This window comes from Monodon monoceros, unplaced genomic scaffold (assembly GCF_005190385.1).
Source record: "Monodon monoceros isolate NGI ecotype Baffin Bay Population unplaced genomic scaffold, NGI_Narwhal_1 Super_Scaffold_11, whole genome shotgun sequence".
Classification (NCBI taxonomy): domain Eukaryota; kingdom Metazoa; phylum Chordata; class Mammalia; order Artiodactyla; family Monodontidae; genus Monodon; species Monodon monoceros.
Genome location: NW_021703767.1, coordinates 9,424,222 through 9,444,285, shown reverse-complemented (window position 1 = coordinate 9,444,285; position 20,064 = coordinate 9,424,222). Strand labels below are relative to the sequence as shown.

General features: G+C 40.1%; 1 protein-coding gene across 10 annotated transcripts in view; it reads right to left on the bottom strand.

Annotated features, from left to right (window-relative positions):
- The window catches only part of SETD4 (SET domain containing 4), a 409,208-nt gene that overhangs the window by 119,430 nt on the left and 269,714 nt on the right, over window positions 1-20,064 (bottom strand). For 9 of the 10 annotated variants that reach the window (XM_029213928.1, XM_029213933.1, XM_029213923.1 and 6 more), the window contains one exon: window positions 10,901-10,951. The exons of the other annotated variant lie outside the window; for it this stretch is intronic. The gene's annotated coding sequence lies outside the window, so the exon portion shown is untranslated. The remainder of the gene's footprint in view (window positions 1-10,900; window positions 10,952-20,064) is intronic. 10 annotated transcript variants of the gene reach the window in all.

Genomic DNA, 20,064 nt, shown 5'->3' with positions numbered 1-20,064 from the left:
TTTTAAAAAAAAAAAAAAAGGAGAAATATTGTTTTTGCCATTTGTGCTTCATACAGGATTCTGTGTAAATATATGTGTACACATTTATATTTCATGCTCGTAGTAAGGCCACATTTTTTTTTTAAGGCCCCATTTTTTAAGCCAATTCTCTTTTCAAGAAAACTAAAGTAAGGATCACTCAAGGGTACTGTTACTTTAAAAGTGGAGCATGATAGCTCTCCAAGACTGGAGTGGGCTATGGAAATTGCCCATCTTTGTCCTGATGAAGGGTTCTCTGACAATGAGTCATGAGACATCACAAGGGACAGATTGCCCATGACATAGCAATGAATGTATGAATGCTCAGTGACAGGCCCACATACTGCCAGGTCTCCATCCCTCCCCTGCCCTTCCCTGTTTTGCTGATGCCTTGATGAAAGAGCTACGATATGATGCCCTGGATTGACACGCTCTCAAGGGAGATGACAATATAGCCTGTGTGCTGCTCCAAGGCACACAATGAGCTCTGATTTGTACTGGGCTGTGCTAATTACAGTGCGTGTGAGTTGTATCTCGTTCCTGTCCTCTGTGTACCATGTGATAAACAAAAAGTTGCCGAGGCATGAAACACAAAATAAATAGGGCCTCAAACACCCTACCTTTCCAAACACCATGGAAATTACAGTACATTTTTTTTAACAGAAAAGACAAAATGAGAAAAAAGCTACAATGTCGCTGTATTAGTCAGAGCTCTCCAGAGAAACAGAACCAATAGGAGAGACAGAGACAGAGATTGATTTATTAATTATAAGGAATTGGCTCATGTGATTATGGAGGGAGACAAGTCCCAGGATTTTCAAGGTAAGTCAGCAAGCTGGAGGGTCAGCGGTATATAGTTCCAGTCCAAGTGCAAAGGTCAGAGAACCAGGAGAGCTGATGTGTGGTTCTACTCTGGAGGCCGGCAGCCTCAAGACCCAGAAAAGCCAAAGTTTCAGTTCAAGTGCAAAGGCAGGTACAAGCCCAGCTCAAATGACATTGGGCGGGAGGAGTTCCCTCTTAACCAAGCAGAGGGTCAGCATTCTTGTTCTATTCAGGCCTTCAACTGATTGGACGCATTCCACAGAGGGAGGGCAATCTGTTTTACTCTGTCAACTGATTTAAGTGCTAATCTCATACAAAAACACCCTCACAAAACACCCAGAAGAATGTTTGACCAAATGTCTGGGTACCCTATGACCCAGTCAGATTGACATATAAAATTAACCATCACAATAACCTTGTCAAATGCTAACCAAATACACTTTGTTTTTTTATCTTAATACAAGTGATAATATAACTTCTGTTCATCCCTTTTTTGTGATGATTCTTTTTGTCCATTTGGTTTAAATATTTCTCTGCATGTCAAAAAATAGGCAATAGATAGGTAGTAAAATTGCACTGAAAATTCATTTCCCTCAGCTAAAGCAAACTCAAGGAACATTTATTTAATAAAATGGAGAATCAATAAAATTATAATTTTAAGTGAGAGTCAATGCCAAGTTGTTCTGTAAAGAAATTTGATAGGAATCCATGTTCTTTTCTTTGTTAGGAAAAATAATATTAAAAGTAGAATTAATTTAATGATCATCATACTTGTTGGTTTAGTGGTGATAAGAAACATGCATCCAGCTTCTATTCCTTTGAAACTGCATTTTCCAATTCTTTAAGGACCTTGCTACTCAAAGGAGGTTCCACAGAAAGGCAGCAACTGCATCACTTAGGAGTTTGTTTAAAACGCAGATTCCAGACCCCACACCAGGAATATTAGATCAGAATATCTGGGGGTGGAGCCTAGGTATTTGCATTTTAAGAAGCTCTCCAGCACCATAACATTTGAGAATCCCCACGTTAAACAATGCTTTATCCAGTTCACAAAAATCACATACACCACAGATTAAACCTCAACCAGAGAAACTTAGTTCTATCATCCAGTTGAAGTCTGTTGAACTCTGATTCATTCAACAATGGAGAATTCTATGTTTAACTGTGTTTGCTAATTCCCTCTAAATTGTGGAGGATTACATTCTTTTGGATAAAGTTAGTGGTACTAGAGAATATCAAGATAATACAGTATTAAAATGTAATAGTAAATTTGAAATTTAAATACTAAATGAAAGTTAATATTAAAATATTATGTTTGCTTTGTATTTCACTCTACCATCTTGGAATAAAAAGACAGCCCTCAGAAGACATTTCAAATTGTCAATATTTCTCTAATTAGTCATATTTTCAATTAAAATTTAGGCACTAGACAGCACATATGATCAAGGTCTTGACTATGAACATGAGTACCGAAAACCACTGGTTTAGAGCAGTTGGCCTATTTATTGTGGAGCATCTTTTAATTCTGCCATCCAAGTCCTATCTTAGAAAAAGATACTAGTTCAGTTATAGCCTTTAATCAGCCCAGATCCCCTCTTTGCAACGAGAACATTAAAAGAAGCCAAATTTTGAAATAGTGGAGTTTACCTTCTCTTTCCCCAACCTGAGTTCCCAATGTCTCCTTATTGCCCATGCTACACAGCAATAATTCCCCATCAAGACATTCATTGCCTACATGTTGACCTTTGCTGCCCTTGATGATCCTCTCATACAGTGGTCTCTCCGCAAGTCCATCCTCACTAACCAAGATGTTCTATACCATTTCCCACTCTCAAAAGACCTGATACCAAATACTTATCTGTTCAAAATCCCTTTGGGATAATAAGAATGAGCAATAATTTGACATTGTGTCAGGTTATGATTTGGTGCAAAGAGGAACTTTGAGTTATAGAACCAGAGTTCAAGACCTATCTATGGTTATATAACCTTGAGGAAGGTTTTAGCCCCAAGTAACTCAAAACTTAATAAGGTAAATAAGACAGTTAAACAAAAATACAGTTGATCGGCAAATGCCCAAGAAATGTACAATAAGCCAGGGGAATCAAGAACAGGAGAGCTCATATCCAGCTGGACGTGAGCTTCAGACATAGTTTCTCAGAGGAAGCCACCCCTGGTCCACAGTAAACTCATCTTTTTCTGGGGTCACACTTGAAACAAAATAGATATACCCAAAACTACTCCATCTAGATATAAGAACTGGGTCCATGCAAGCTCATGTCATATTGGTTTTTCTCTTCGCTCTAAGCAGAGTGAGGCTCATGTGACCATACTGGAGTCATTCTGACATAAGCAGCCATAGACAAGAACTGTCATCATGGTCCTTTGAAACTAGTCTTGTAACATCTCAAGATATGTGTGAGGGGTATATGCTTGTGAGTAGATGGGGACAAGTGTATATGCAGGATTATATATGATTTTTGCCTCAAGCTAACTAGATAGCTTTCCTGTCTATCAGTAAATAAGGGCATACTGAGTATTTGTTACTGGCCAAGCCCCGTGATGAGGATATGGCTGCAAACATAGAGCCAGTCCCTGCCCTTCAGGAGCTTAGAGTCAAAATGACCACAGAGACATTTACAAATAATGACTAGTGTAGACTAAGATATAGTTGCAAGTTTAAGACTAAAATTTACACAGCTTCCAGACAGTGATTCCTTTTCTTTGCTACAGTTCTATGACCTGCTGTTACAATGAAGAGGATTATGACTCTTGTCCTCATATTGAGTGGTGTGGCCAATGCCTGTCTTGGTTCCGTGAAGACAGCCCTGTCTCTTCAGCATGGAGTCCTCACTTATTCCATGCAACCATTCTATTAAGCAGTGGTTCTTAGCCTACAAGGATCACCTGGGGGGCTAAAGTGCAGATACCTGGCCTCACCCAGAAATTCTGATTCAGACTCTGGCTGGGAGAGTCTAATTGTATTTGAAAATCCCACCTGAGTGGTTCTAAAGCAAACAGGTATGTGAACTGCCCTGAGAAACCCTGTGACCTAGAGGTGAATGAACTAAAAACTCCAGTTTTCCTTATCCAGACAAATTGAGAGCATAATTAAATTGATATGCTACATCCACTTCAGAATGTTTCAAAACCATGCACAAACATCCACATACCTTCTCTTGCCTCCAAAAGACACTAAGAAGCAAACTATTCTGAAAATAGAAGAAAGTTAACAACCCTAAGATTTGAACTCCTTGTAAAGAGCTGTGTTAGTATATAACTTCAATACGTGCTCCAGACTAACAAAAAAGATGATTCATCTATCATCTAATTTTTTAAAATATTCATTGGTAAATCTCTCTTTTGGGCAGCATGAATAAATACCTAACGGTAAGAAATATGCCAACCCGAAAACTAAATTCTGACAACAATTCATGATAGAAATAAAATCAGCTCCAAAATCTGAGATAAACCACAGATAAAAGAGAGGTTTTTCACTGTGACCTTCAAATCAATTCTTTGGTTTTCTTTTATCATTTTGGTTTTCTTTTACAACTGGAAAAATGACTGCATTTTCACTAAATCTAATTTTTCTCTTTCACATAACATCGATTTAAAGGCAATGTTATCAATAGGAACTTCCAAAGCCATAATTCTGTTGAAACCAAGATACACAGTTTATGAGCAAAGATCAGCAAATTATTTTAGAAAAAGACATCAAGGCTTGGGATAAGCCCAGAATGATGTGAAATGAGGAGGGCAGGCAGGAAGAGTAAGAATAGGAAAGATGTATTCTTCAAAATTCTATTGAGGTTTTTTTTTTAAATTCATAAAAGGGTAACTTTATGGAAAAACTTTGCAAAGAAATTAATGATAATAAAACAGCTGAACAGCATGGCAGGCATTGAAAGACTTGAAAATGAGTGAATGAATAAATGCACGAACAAATAAGAAATTGAATCAGTGAGCTGTTGTGCAAATCCCTTGGGGCCTGATACAGTGAGCTGTGTTAGGAAAACAGGTTGAATAAAATATAGCCCATGTCTCTAAGGCACTCACCACCTAGCCAGCAAAGTCACAGATATCTATCTCTACAACTAGGCATAATACAAAAAGATGTGTGATACACCAGTCTTATGAAATAGTGATTCAGGAACAATGAGGGTAGCGTGATGAATTCTCCTGGGGACTATAATCAGGGTGGCCTTACAGGGGAGGTGAGTGTTTTGCAGACTTTGGGTCTCAGCAAGTCTCCGGGTGAAGGCATCACTAGCTTGAGACAGTCTAATTTGTGCGGAGTTTCCCCTTGGGTCCTCTGCTTGACTCTCATTACACACTTCTCGTGCACATGTTCAGCTGCTGTCTGTATGCTTATGACTCCCAAAACTATGTCTTCAGACAAAAACCTCCTGCCTGGGTTTCAGAATCACATCCAAATTGCCTCCTGAATAACCTACAGACTCCTCAAATTCATTATACCTAAATCTAAACACTTTAACTTTCCCCACCCCCTGCTCTACCCTCAACCCCATCCTCTCCTGTGTGCTTTCTCAATGAAAGACGTAGCCACTCATAGCCTGAGACAGAAATTATGCATAATCCCAGATTCTCCCCCTCCCTACATCCCAGTCACTAAGCCCTGCCGCTTCCACTTAAAAATCTCACCCTCCTTTCATTCTTCCACAGCCATAGTCTTAGTTGATACTCTTATCATGTTTTACCTTGTATCCATGTCTCTATTTTTATTCCCTTCCAGTTCATCCTCCACTGCCAGACGGACGGACTATAGCTGATAGTGACTTTGTTTTTCTGATTAATATCTTCCAGTGGTGCCTCAGCACTTCAGGGTAAATCCCACATTCCTCATGAACTGGGCTCTCTCACCCTACCATCCTTTTCTCCACTGCCCCCAACAGGTACTCAGAGCTCTGACCATATGGCACTTCATCCTGTGGCTTGACCTAGACTGTTTTCTCTGGCCTGAGCATCCTTACCTTCCCTTTAACTGGCCACCTTCCATGCCTGTTTAGCTTCTGCTCAGCCCAGTGACCTTTCCCCTTCCTTTGGGAGGCATCTCTGATCCTCTGGCCCCTAGCTCCCTGTGCCAGTCTCTAGTGGAGGGCTTCCACACTCGTTGGTATTGGTTGGAATATTTGTCTACATCCGGCAAGCTGATTGTGGAAGCTTGAGGGCAGGACTTTGTCCTGTTCATCTTTATATCCCTCATTTCTAGCACGAAGCTCATCACATAAGAAAAATGCAACCATTTGTGAATTATCTTAATTAACTAAAACCTTTCTCTGAGCTTCATAATTGTTGACATTCAAGAATGAATAGTTGAAAACCTCAGAAAGCATATGACTAGTAAAAAAACTTTCCTTCTCAAAAATAAACTGCCAACAACAAAAACTACACCCTCAAGTTATGCAAGTATCATATTAAAAAAAATTGATTGGATATTGAAAATTTGGGTCAACCAGTTGTTTTCTTCTAAATTGTGCCAAATAACTGATTTGGTAGCTATTATTGCTTAAACCATTATATTATCTGATACTTTAGAGACAGCTGAGTTAGTGGGGCAGTTGCTTAAGTTTCATGTAGGTGCAATCTGTGTGACGTGTTGGCAGATTTCACTGAATTACTGCAACTCAATCCCTCAAGCGCTTTTTTGAGCATCTACTTTATGATTGGCATAGATGCTATACCAATGCTTCTCCAAGTTATCCCATGGACCACCTTCATCTAAATAACCTGAGGGTAAAATGCAGATTGTTTTTTGGTTTTTTTGCGGTACACGGGCCTCTCACTGTTGTGGCCTCTCCCATTGCAGAGCACAGGCCCCGGACGCGCAGGCTCAGCGGCCGTGGCTCACGGGCCCAGCCGCTCCGCGGCATGTGGGATCTTCCCAGACCGGGGCACGAACCCGTGTCCCCTGCATCGGCAGGTGGACTCTCAACCACTGCGCCACCAGGGAAGCTCAAATGCAGATTGTTAAATGCAGATTCTTACACTCCACGCAAGAAGTCTTAAACCAGATACCCTAGAAGCAGGGTCTGCTTCATCTTTAAAAAGTCCACCCTATAAATATTTATTCAAACCAAAGTTTGAGAGCCATTGGTCTACACTTTGGACTGTCCAACAGAAAGTGGAAGAAAAGGATGAGGGAGTGGAGGGATGAGGGAGTGAGGGAGGTCAGTTGGGAAGAGAGGTCAATATATTAAGATATAGGGTCAGCTGCTGTGACAAGGAGACCCAAGATAAGAAGAGTTTGTTTCTGTTTTACATAATGGTCTGAGTATAGGCAGTCCAGGGCTCATGTGAAGGCATCAAGGCATCAGGGACCCAGAATTCTTCTACCTTGGTGCCCTGTCATTCTGAGAGTCTTTCTCTCATCTACATGGTCTAAGACGGTTCATTACCTCACCCTCATTCCAATAAGGTGAGACGGAAAGGAAAAGCGTGCCTCCCCTTAAAGGCACAAGCCAGAAGGTGCACTCACAACACCTGTTTATATTCCAGGACATACCCGTGTAGCTTCATCCAACTACAAAGGAGACCAAGAAGTGAACTGGGGTGAGAAGAAGTCCATGTACCCCACTAAAAATTGTTCTATAAGAATTGAGAAAAGGGGAAATAGATAATGAGGTCAACTTGCAATTTCTGTCACCTAAGAAAAAGATGAAGAGGAGAGAGGGGTAAGAGTTGGAGAGGAGGTGGAAGGGAAGGAAAAACCATAAAACCAATTGTCAATTCTCCAAAACATTCTCCATCCTCCAACCCCCAACCCCCATCCAAATACATGTACTTAGAGCCTGGTGTTCCTGAGTTTCTGAGCTTCTTTTATCAAAATAGTTGTGTTCACTTTCACTCATACCCCTCTAGCCTTGGCCTTAGACATTGACTTTGCTGGACAATAACCTGCTGCCAATGTTTCCACTATCAATGGCACAATGGGCTACAGGCACAAGCTGCTTATCCAAGTTCTCTGCTTTATATTAAAAGTCATGGGCTTGGGCTTCCCTGGTGGTGCAGTGGATAAGAATCAGCCTGCCAATGCAGGGGATACTGGTTCAAGCCCTGGTCCGGGAAGTTCCCACATGCCGCGGAGCAACTAAGCCCGTGTGCCACAACTACTGAGCCTGTGCTCTAGAGCCCACGAGCCACAACTACTGAGCCCGCATGCCACAACTACTGAAGCCCGCACGCCTAGAGCCTGTGCTCCGCAACAAGAGAAGCCACCACAATGAGAAGCCCGCGCACCGCAACGAAGAGTAGCCCCTGCTTGCCACAACTAGAGAAAGCCCGCGCGCAGCAACGAAGACCCAATGCAGCCAAAGATAAATAAAATAAATAAATTTATAAAAAAAAAAAGTCATGGGCTTGCGGATGAATTTTAAGCAGCACCATTTCCTCGCTTTTGGTTAAAGATGGCACTGTTTGATCAGTCCAAACACGGCACTCTTTCTCTATGAATAGTGCCCCTGAAATTGGCCAATGCTGTGACCCTTGTGCTTGCTGAATTGAATTTCCAAGTGAATATTCATCTCAGCTTTCACGTAGAAACCGCACTTTGGTTTGTAGTCCAGCTGCTGGAGAAACTCTAAAACGTGAAGGGACAGGCAGCTTTGGTGTTATTCCTACACTCAGGGTATCTTTCCCGCGGAAAGATAAGAACTGCCGTGGCCTCGGGCCCAGAATGCTGACCTGCGAAGAACAGCCCCTCCAGCCTTTCAGGAGCCTAAGATGAACCGCATGACACCCATTCCACAGATCAGACATCAGGTCAGATCTTACTCCTTTTGTACAATGGCCATTATGTGATTTACGGAGCAAAGAATAGATACAATACAATCCTCAGAGTACGTTACAAAGTTAGAGGGTATTTCTAAGCATGAAAATATGCAACATTTCAGGAGGTAATGTCATAAAAAGAGGCATCAGACCAATAGATCACTGTCTCCATTCAACTGTAATTGCTAAAAGTAACTTTAGCTCTCATTTCTGAGAGTGAGAAACTCTAGAAGTTACATTCACGTTTTTAGGAGGCCATATGTAACCTAACTTTTCCAAAGCTGAACTTGAATATAATCTAGTTAGAATTACATCCCCCTAGGACATTCAGTATAGATTCAGAGTCACAAAGCAAAGGAAAAGATAATGTGGTTTTATTCCAAAGCACAGGCTTAAACACATGGCAACACTCATCATTCCCAAAATTCCCAGTTGCTTCATTTGCTCCCAATAGTCAAGTGGCTTCTATCAGAAAATTACATGCAGTCAGAAAATTACAGGAGGCCTGCTTCTTAGGGCATAATGATCCATTCATCTGATAATTTGCTAAGTGCTTACTCTTTCCACTTGTTATTTTTTCCTTCTTGGTTAGCACATCATGCAAATTGTGACAAGAGATAAAGAAATGGAAACACTCGTAGAAAAATAGGCAAAATAAGGACAAAAAAGTAAGATACAAAATGTCTTTAAAAATAAACTTAATATTTTTAAAACTGCCTTTCATGAAAAACACTAGAGGAGAAATTTAAATGTACTAGTGTAGCCCCTTGGACACTGATTTTCAGATGGTGATGCCATATGGCCCCTGTCACTGGAATTGATACCACTGAACATGGATGCTGGGAACATCCAAGGACAACTCCAAGTAGCCATCTGGCTGTGGACAAATCCACTCTGTCTCCAGAGACTTCTTTAAGATTCCAACTCTGGTCTTTAAATGTGTGTATATAAGCAACACTGATCTGTAGGCTATTGTTTTATAGGTGAATCTTTGCATTTCATTGTTCTGAGGTTGATATTCTCATTGGTTAGCTATTCTTGCCAGTTTTTACTTTCTTGTTGGCCACTGTTCAGTGTTCACCAGAACCTGGGGCAGTAGCAGTGGAAACCAAGGAGCTGCCCTGCATTACCCTGTTGCTATGCCTGCTACAACGTGGTGATGAGAAGGCTGGAACTGAAAGCCAAGGAGACTTTCCACTACGAAATGCAAGATAAGCATAGGGATGGCCTCATGTGCCTGGGGAATGTAGCCAATTCTAATATGTCCAAAAAGCACCCATGCCAGGTGATCTCGAGTTGTGAAAACCAGGCAGATTTTTACTGTGCTTAATGTATTATAATAGCCAGGATTTTAAATATGTCAGCTCTTTTTGGTGTGATTTAATACAGCTTACTTGAAAGGAAAAATAAAAAATCTATCTGAACAGCTTCCAGCCATTGGCTCTAATTTCCCACGACGGCCCATGACAAGGAACTCGCAACCCTATGGAACAGACTTGACTGGATCAGAAAAGGGCTGATTGGAATTTGTGCTCACTCTTCTTTTCCTCCTCACTCTTTCTCAACATTCCTAAGAAACATATCCAATTTTCAGGCCAAGCAGGATGGCAAAAACGACATTTACACTGGATGGCATCTAAAAGTCTTTTACACCAATTTCAACATTCTAGGAAAATAACTGTATGATATTCCAATATTAACAGAAGAAAGGAAACATTTCTTCAAAGATGGCTATCTGCTCATGCTCTATGTATTTCCTGTCTTAGATGAAATTCTTCCATTTTTCTCATGAAACCAGTTAGTTATAAGCCTGGAAAGTCATCTGACATTGCATTTCAATGAATTTCTCTATTTCTCTTTTGACTTCTTAGGGAAGAAGAGAGTACAGTACAGAGAAATATTCACTCTGTAGGATATAAGATCAGAAAAGCAAGCCCATGACCTATTCACTGTTGAGTACCTAGCTCATTACCTGGCACATGGTAATTGCTTAATAAATTTTTGGCTGTATGTTAAATGACTCTTTCCAATGGGTAAGTCACTGTTTTTCTGCCACTCCCCAATACTCAAGGCTCTGACAAAGATCTTTTTAAAGATACCATGATTTTTATTCTAGAGATTTCTATCACAACTTTTCTTCTTCTCACTAGTAGCTTTCTCTTATACACCCAAAGGTCAGCTGTCTCTTGAACCCAAAGTTTCAGCTTAATTACGGAACACAAGGGCTTTGAAGTCAGACAGACATGTTCAACCATGTGGTTCTGCCACTTACCTAGTGTGGTTCATCAAACTGCTTAATTTCTCTGAGTCTCATTTTCCCCACCTGTAAAGCATAATAATTATTTCAGAAGGTTATCTATAGATTAAATGAAATAATATGTGTAAAACAGCAAAGTGCCTGACACACAATAGCCTGTTCATGATGACTACTTTGGTAATACTCGTATCATTATCATTATCAACATGAAACTTCAGAATAATCCTGTAACATGCCTTGTAAGTTAAATACTGTCACATATCTAACTGAGAAGTTCTCTTGTTCATAAACTATATAAACTGGGTCCTTTTTTTACTGTATAATATCAGAGGAAAATTGCCTTAGTTTTTGTGCTGTCCAGGGAAAGATAAATACTAAACTATGCTATTTCTTGGATGCAAATTTCTCTAGAGCTTTCTTAAGTAGTCTATACAATGCTTTAATGGTATCACAAGCTAGCTGTAATTTTCCCAAAGTCAAACAGCCTGTCAGTGACCACAAAATACAATGGAGAAAATAGTATACCTCCATATGAATTTTCATTGAAATAAATGTAGAGAGTGTGGAGAGATAAGATCAGATGCTCTTCTAGGAGTTTCCTTGCCCCACACATCTACTTTTCATCTTGTGGCATAGTTAAAGTGATACACTCAGCGGAGACTCCTTTACGTCAAGCACCATGGGTAGCTAAAAAGGAAATGGGTTGTTCACCTCAAAGAACTTGAGAAGAGATTAATACAGCAAACAAAGAGGTAGAACCACTTGTCAATACATGAACAGCATGTAGGAAGTGTGTCACCACACATGAGCGGTGGATAAAAACTTGAAAGGAAAGGATAGTAGAGTGCTTTATGCTTTAGGCCACTACTCTGAATTAAATAACTAAACTACAATGGTTTGAGCTAATCTAAAATCAATAACAATTGGCACGTGTATCTAGGTTCTGAAAATCAGAGGTGAGATGGCATACATCTCATTTTCTCTCTTCCTCTATTCCCAAGTCCCATCGACAGGAAAATGAGCCCCAGTCAGCTCATCTACTCATGTGCTTTAAGCCAGCACCTGAATAACTGTGAATGGTCCTCAAATTTATTTTTGATGTCTCTCCTTCGAGCCCCACTTCCATTAAACGCTTATTTCTTTTTGGATGTTTCACAAAGACCTTATACCATCATAAGCAAATCCTATAGTCATTTTTTTCAATTTAGGTTAAATCTTAATCGTCTGTAACTTGTGAACGAGTCTGTAATTTGTGTTCTGAATAAATAGCTAGCCAGCTGCGATTAACTGAGGTCTTCTTGTTAAATTTTATAGTGTCAAAGCCTCCTAAACATGTCTACAAATGTATTCATTCTTTCACCTTACATCCATCTTTCCTAAATCAACAATTACCAGCAGGAATATCATAACCTTCGTGCTTCCTAAAGTTGGCAATTTTGGTTTCATCTTCAACTCCTCCTCATCTTTGGGGTTGGAGGATGGAAGTTTGGGGGAAGCAATCCATGTCCTTTACAGTCTACAAGCTCAAAAAGGCTAAGCTAGGAAGCATCCATTGTGGCCTAAGCATTCCCTACAAAAGGCCCTCAAGATAGCTCAGAGGTGAGAGAGGGCAAAGATGGAAGCCTTGGCTGCCTTCTAAATGCACACATGCCTGCATCTCACCCTTTAAAGGCATAAGGATTCATTCATTCTTAGTTTCAACTCAGAAACAGTAATTGAGCAGCTACAAGTGCCAAGCACTGCTTTGCTTTGGATGATGGAGATGAAGTAGCAAACAAAACCTGCCCTCATGGGGCTTGCATTCTAGAGGGGTCTGTTTCTTGGTAGTGAGAAAAAGGAGTAAAAATAACAGACCTTACAGTTGGGGTACAATATTTTTTTCAATATTTCTAAAAGTTCTTAATTGCCAATCTAATTTCTAAGCCAAATTTCATTCCTTCTGTGCAAAATGGCATGGCCGGTCTGACCACCAAATACCAAGGGGCTTTCTTGACTACTCAAGCACATTGTTGGCCAAAGAAAGCAGGCTGCTCCGAAATGACATGGCAAAACATGTAGAGTAATTTTAATCAATTCTTTCAGCCAATTTTAAAGGTATTTATCATGAAGTAGCACAGTCTTGCTACAATATTTCTTTAAACACAAAGAGTGCTTTGTTTCTAAACATTCGAGAAATAAAGGGAGCACCCAGACACTGTGCCTGTTTTGTAAGTTAAAGTGAAAAAGTACGACACTGAAACTCGTAGTTGATATCTCTTCAGAAGAGAAATTCATCAGCAAGGTAATAATTCCCAGTAGTTATACAAAGAAACCACAGTCTTCAGGAAAACCACATAACAGAGAATGGAATACTGGGAGCAGCCCACATAATTACTCATGATAGATAACTGTATTAAAAATTAAATATAAATTATTGTGAGCATTATACTTTTGGCACCAGATGAAAAAAGTACTTTATGTTACTTAAAAGTTTCAATAACTGCCCTAAATTTGGCTCTGTTGAAAGTAAGCCTACCCTGAGTAAATATAAAGTGTTTATTATTTGAAGTATTGCTTTCAATAAAATTGTAAGTTTAAAAAGATCTCTTGAATTTGCTAAAAGTTTCTATATGACATTGATATTTCTTAAAAGTACTAAAAATGGAGACAAAGAGGTGAATTTTAAACAGGGCCTTAAGGAAGATTATTTTAGTATATGAAAATATCTCACAGAAATGCAATAAAACACAAAAATCAATTCCAGATGATTTTTAATCTAAATATAAGAGGGAAAAATAAATCTTAAAAAAAAAAATAAGAGAACGTCTTCATGACCTTGGAGTAAGTAAAGATTCCTTAAATAGCACAAAAAAACAAAAACTAACCTTTAACAGAAAAAAAGATGAAGTAATTGTATTAAAATTAGGAATTTCTGTTCATTACTATTAAGAAAATGAAAAGGCAACCCACAGAGTGGGAAAAGATGCTTACAACAAAAACTCCAACAAGAGGAGACCTTCAAGATGGTGGAGGAGTAAGATGTGGAGATCACCTTCCTCCCCACAGATACATCAGAAATGCATCTACATGTGGAACAACTCCTACAGAACACCTACTGAACACTGGCAGAAGACCTCAGACCACCCAAAAGGCAAGAAACTCCCCATGTACCTGGGTAGGGCAAAAGACAAAACAGAGACAAAAGAATAGGGACGGGACCCACACCTCTGGGAGGGAGCTGTGAAGGAGGAAAGGTTTCCACACACTAGGAAGCCCCTTCACTGGCAGAGATGGGGCGGTGGTGGGGGGGAAGCTTCGGAGCCATGGAGAAGACCACAGCAATAGGGGTGCAGAGGGCAAAGCGGAGAGATTCCCACACAGAGGATCAGTGCTGACCAGCACTCACCAGCCCGAGAGGCTTGTCTTCTCAACCGCTGGGGCGGACAGGGCTGGGAGTTAAGGCTCGGGCTTCGGAGGTCGGATCCCAGGGAGAGGACTGGGGTTGGCTGAGTGAACACAGCCTGAAGGGGGCTAGTGCGCCACAGCTAGCTCGGAGGAAGTCTAGGGAAAAGTCTGGACCTGCCTAAGAGGCAAGAGACCACTGTTTCGGGGTGCACGAGGAGAGGGGATTCAGAGCACCGCCTAAACGAGCTCTAGAGATGGGCACGAGCCGCGGCTATCAGCAGACACCAGAGACGGGCATGAGACGCTAAGGCGGCTGCTGCAGCCACAAAGAAGCCTGTGAGCGCGCACAGGTCACTCTCCACACCGCCCCTCCCGGGAGCCTGTGCAGCCCGCCACGGCCAGGGTCCCGTGATCCAGGGACAACTTCCCCAGGAGAACGCATGGCGCGCCTCAGGCTGCTGCAACGTTACACTGGCCTCTGCCGCCACAGGCTCGCCCCGCACTCCGTGCCCCTCCCTCTCCCTGGCCTGAGTGAGCCAGAGCCCCCGAATCAGCGGCTCCTTTCACCCCGTCCTGTCTGAGCGAAGAACAGACGCCCTCAGGCGACCTACACACAAAGGTGGGGCCAAATCCAAAGCTGAGCCCCTGTAAGCTGTGAGAACAAAGAAGAGAAAGGGAAATCTCTCCCAGCAGCCTCAGGAGCAGCGGATTAAATCTCCACAATCAACTTGATGTACCTGCATCTCTGGAATACATGAATAGACAACGAATCAGCCCAAAATTGAGGCAGTGGACTTTGGGAGCAACTGTAGACCTGGGGTTTGCTTTTTGCATCTAATTTGGTTTTGGTTTTATGTTTATCTAAGTTTAGTATTTAGAGTTTATTATCATTGGTAGATTTGTTTATTGATTTGGTAGCTCTCTTCCTCCTTTTTTTTACATATAGATATATAATTTTTTTTTCCTTTTTCTCTTTTTGTGAGTGTATATGTGTATGCTTCTTTCTGTGATTTTGTCTATGTACCCTTCCTTTTACCATTTGTCCTAGGGTTCTGTCTGTCCGTTTTTTTTGTTTTATGGGGTTTTTTTTTTGGATAGTTTTTAGTGCTTGTTATCATTGGTGGATTTGTTTTTTCGTTTCGTTGCTCCCTTCTTTCTTTTTTTTCTTTTCTTATTACTTTTTAATTTTTTTATTTTTAATAATTTTTATTTTAATAACTTTATTTTATTTTATTCTCTCTTTCATTCCTTTTTCCTCCCTTTTCTTCTGAGCCATGTGGCTGACAGGGTCTTGGTGCTCTGGTTGGGTGTCAGGCCTGTGCCTCTGAGGTGAAAGAGCCAAGTTCAGGACATTAGTCCACCAGAGACCTACTGGCTCCATGTAATATCAAATGGTGAAAGATCTCCCACAGATCTCCATCTTAACACTAAGACCCAGCTCCACTCAATGACCAGCAAGCTCCAGTGCTGAACGCCCTATGCCAAACAACTAACAAGACAGGAACACAACCCCACCCATTAGCAGAGAGGCTGCCTAAAGTCATACTAAGTTCACAGACACCCCAAAACACAGCACCATACATGGCCCTACCCACCAGAAGGACAAGATCCAGCCCCACCCACCAGAACACAGGCACCAGTCCCCCCCACCAGGAAGCCTACATAACCCACTGAACCAACCTCAGCCACAAGGGGCAGACACCAAAAAAACAGGAACTACAAACTTGCAGCCTGTGAAAAGGAGACCACAAACACAATAAGTTGAGCAAAATGAGAAGATAGAGAAACACACAGCAGATGAAGGAGCAAGGTAACAACCCACCAGACCAAACAAATGAAGAGGAAATAGGCAGTCTACCTGAAAAAGAATTCAGAGTAATGAGAGTAAAGATGATCTAAAATCTTGGAAAGAGAATGGAGGAAATACAAGAAATGATTAACAAGCACCTAGAAGAACTAAAGAGCAAACAAACAATGATGAACAACACAAGAAATGAAATTAAAAATTCTCTACAAGGAATAAATACCAGAATAACTGAGGCAGAAGAACAGATAAGGGACCTGGAAGACAAAAGAGTGGAAATAACTACCACAGAGCAGAATTAAGAAAAAAGAAAATAAAGAATTGAGGACACTCTCACAGACCTCTAGGACAACATTAAATGCACCAACATTTGAATTATAGGGGTCCCAAAAGAAGAAGAGAAAAAGAAAGGGACTGAGAAAATATTCAAAGAGATTATAGTTCAACACTTCCCTAATATGGGAAAGGAAACAGTCAAAAATCCAGGAAGGACAGAGAGTCCCATACAGGAAAAATCCAAGCAGAAACATGCCAAGACACATCTTAATCAAACTATCAAAAACTAAATTCAAAGAAAAAATATTAAAAGCAGCAAGGGAAAAAACAGCAAATAACATACAAGGGAATCCCCATAAGGTTAACAGTGGATCTTTCAGCAGAAACTTTGCAAGCCAGAAGGGAGTGGCAGGACATAAAGTGATGAAAGGGAAAAACTACAACCAAGATTACTCTACCCAGCAAGGATCTCATTCAGATTCGATGGAGAAATTAAAACCTTTACAGACAAGCAAAAGCTAAGAGAATTCAGCACCACCAAACCAGCTTTACAGCAAATGCTCAAGGAACTTCTCTAGGCAGGAAACACAAGAAAAAGAAAAGACCTACAATAACAAACCCAAAACAGTTAAGAAAATGGTAATAGGAATATACGTATCGATAATAACCTTGAATGTAAATGGATTAAATGCTCCAACCAAAAGACAAAGACTGGCTGAATGGATAATAAAACAAGACCCATATATATGCTGTCTACAAAAGACCCACTTCAGACCTAGAGACACATACAGATAGAAAGTGAGGGGATGGAAAAAGATATTCCATGCAAAAGGAAATCAAAAGAAAGCTGGAGAAGCAATTCTCATATCAGACAAAGTAGACTGTAAAATAAAGACTCTTACAAGAGACAAAGAGGGACACTACATAATGATCAAGGGATGAATCCAAGAAGAAGATATCACAATTGTAAATATTTAGGCACCCAACATAGGAGCACCTAAATACATAAGGCAAATGCTAAGAGCCATAAAAGAGGAAGTCGACAGTAACACAATCACAGTAGGGGACTTTAACACCCCACTTTCACCAATGGACAGATCATACAAAATGAAAATCAATAAGGAAACACAAGCTTTAAATGATACATTAAACAAGATGGACTTAATTGATATTTATAGAAAGTTCCATCCAAAAACAACAGAATATACTTTCTTCTCAAGTGCTCATGGAACGTTCTCCAGGATAGATCATATCTTAGGTCACAAATCAAGCCTTGGTAAATTTAAGAAAATTGAAATGTTATCAAGTATCTTTTCCAACCACAACACTATGAGACTAGACATCAATTACAGGAAAAAATCTGTAAAAAATACAAACACATGGAGGCTAAACAATACACTACTAAATAATCAAGAGATCACTGAAGAAATCAAAGCAGAAATCAAAAAATACCTAGAAACAAAAGACAATAAAAACACGATGACCCAAAACCTATGGGATGCAGCAAAAGAAATTTTAACAGGGAAGTTTATAGCAATACAATCCTACCTCAAGAAATAAGAAACATCTCAATTTAACACCTAACCTTACACCTAAAGCAGTTAGAGAAAGAAGAACAAAATAACCCCAAAGTTAGCAGAAGGAAAGAAATCATAAAGATCAGATCAGAAATAAATGAAAAAGAAATGAAGGAAACAATAACAAAGGTCAATAAAACTAAAAGCTGATTCTTTGAGAAGATAAACAAAATTGATAAACCATTAGCCAGACTCATCAAGAAAAAAAGGGAGAAGACTCAAATCAATAGAATTAGAAATGAAAAGGGAGAAGTAACAACTGACACTGCAGAAATACAAACGATCATGAGAGATTACTACAATCAACAATGTGCCAGTAAAATGGACAACCTAGAAGAAATGAACAAATTCTTAGAAAAGTACAACCTTCCGAGACTGAACCAGGAAGAAATGGAAAATAAAAACTGACCAATCACAAGCTCTGAAATTGAGACTGTGATTAAAAATCTTCCAACAAACAAAAGCCCAGGACCAGATGGCTTCACAGGCGAATTCTATCAAACATTTAGAGAAGAGCTAAGACCTATCCTTCTCAAACTCTTCCAAATATAGCAGAGGGACAAACACTCCCAAACTCACTCTATGAGGCCACCATCACACTGATACCAAAACCAGACAAAGATGTCACAAAGAAAGAAAACTTTCTTAGGCCAATATCACTGCTGAACATAGATGCAAAAATCCTCAACAAAATACTAGCAAACAGAATCCAACAGCACATTAAAAGAATCATACACTATGATCAAGTGGGGTTTATCCCAGGAATGCAAGGATTCTTCAGCATATGCAAATCAATCAATGTGGTACACCATATTAACAAATTGAAGGAGAAAAACCAAAAGATCATCTCAACAGATGCAAAAAAAGCTTTTGACAAAATTCAACACCCATTTATAATAAAAACCCTCCAGAAAGTAGGCATAGAGGGAACTTACCTCAACATCACAAAGGCCATATATGACAAACCCACAGCCAACATCATTCTCAGTGGTGAAAACTGAAACCATTTCCTCTAAGATCAGGAACAAGACAAGGTTGCCCACTCTCACCACTATTATTCAACATAGTTTTGGAAGTTTTAGCCATAGCAATCAGAGAAGAAAAATAAATAAAAGGAATCCCAATCAGAAAAGAAGAAGTAAAGCTGTCACTGTTTGCAGATGACATGATACTATACATAGAGAATCCTAAAGATGCTACCAGAAAACTCCTAGAGCTAATCAATGAATTTGGTAAAGTAGCAGGATACACAATTAATGCACAGAAATCTCTTGCAATCCTATACACTAATGATGAAAAATCTGAAAGAGAAATTAAGGAAACACTCCCATTTACCATTGCAACAAAAAAGAATAAAATACCTAGGAATAAACCTACCTAAGGAGATAAAAGACCTGTATGCAGAAAACTATAAGACACTGATGAAAGAAATTAAAGACAATACAGACAGATGGAGAGATATACCATGTTCTTGGATTGGAAGAATCAACATTGTGAAAATGACTATACTACCCAAAGCAATCTACAGATTCAATGCAATCCATATCAAACTACCAATGGCATTTTTCACAGAACTAAAACAAAAACTTTCACAATTTGTATGGAAACAGAAAAGACCCCGAATAGCCAAAGCAATCTTGAGAAAGAAAAATGGAGCTGGAGGAATCAGGCTCCCTGACTTCAGAGTATACTACAAAGCCACAGTAATCAAGACAGTTATGGTACCGGCACGAAAACAGAAATATAGGTCAATGGAACAGGATAGAAAGCCCAGAGATAAACCCACACACATATGGTCATCTTATTACTTTTTTTTTTTTTTTTACGGTACGCGGGCCTCTCACTGTTGTGGCCTCTCCTATTGTGGAGCACAGGCTCCAGACGCACAGGCTCAGTGGCCATGGCTCATGGGCCTAGCGGCTCCGCGGCATATGGGATCTTCCCAGACCAGGGCACAAACCCATATCCTCTGCATTGGCAGGCTGACTCTCAACCACTGCACCACCAGGAAAGCCCCGGTCACCTTATTTTTGATAAAGGAGGGAAGAATATACAACGGAGAAAAGAGAGCCTCTTCAGTAAGTGGTGCTAGGAAAACTGAACAGCTACATGTAAAAGAGTGAAATTAGAACACTCCC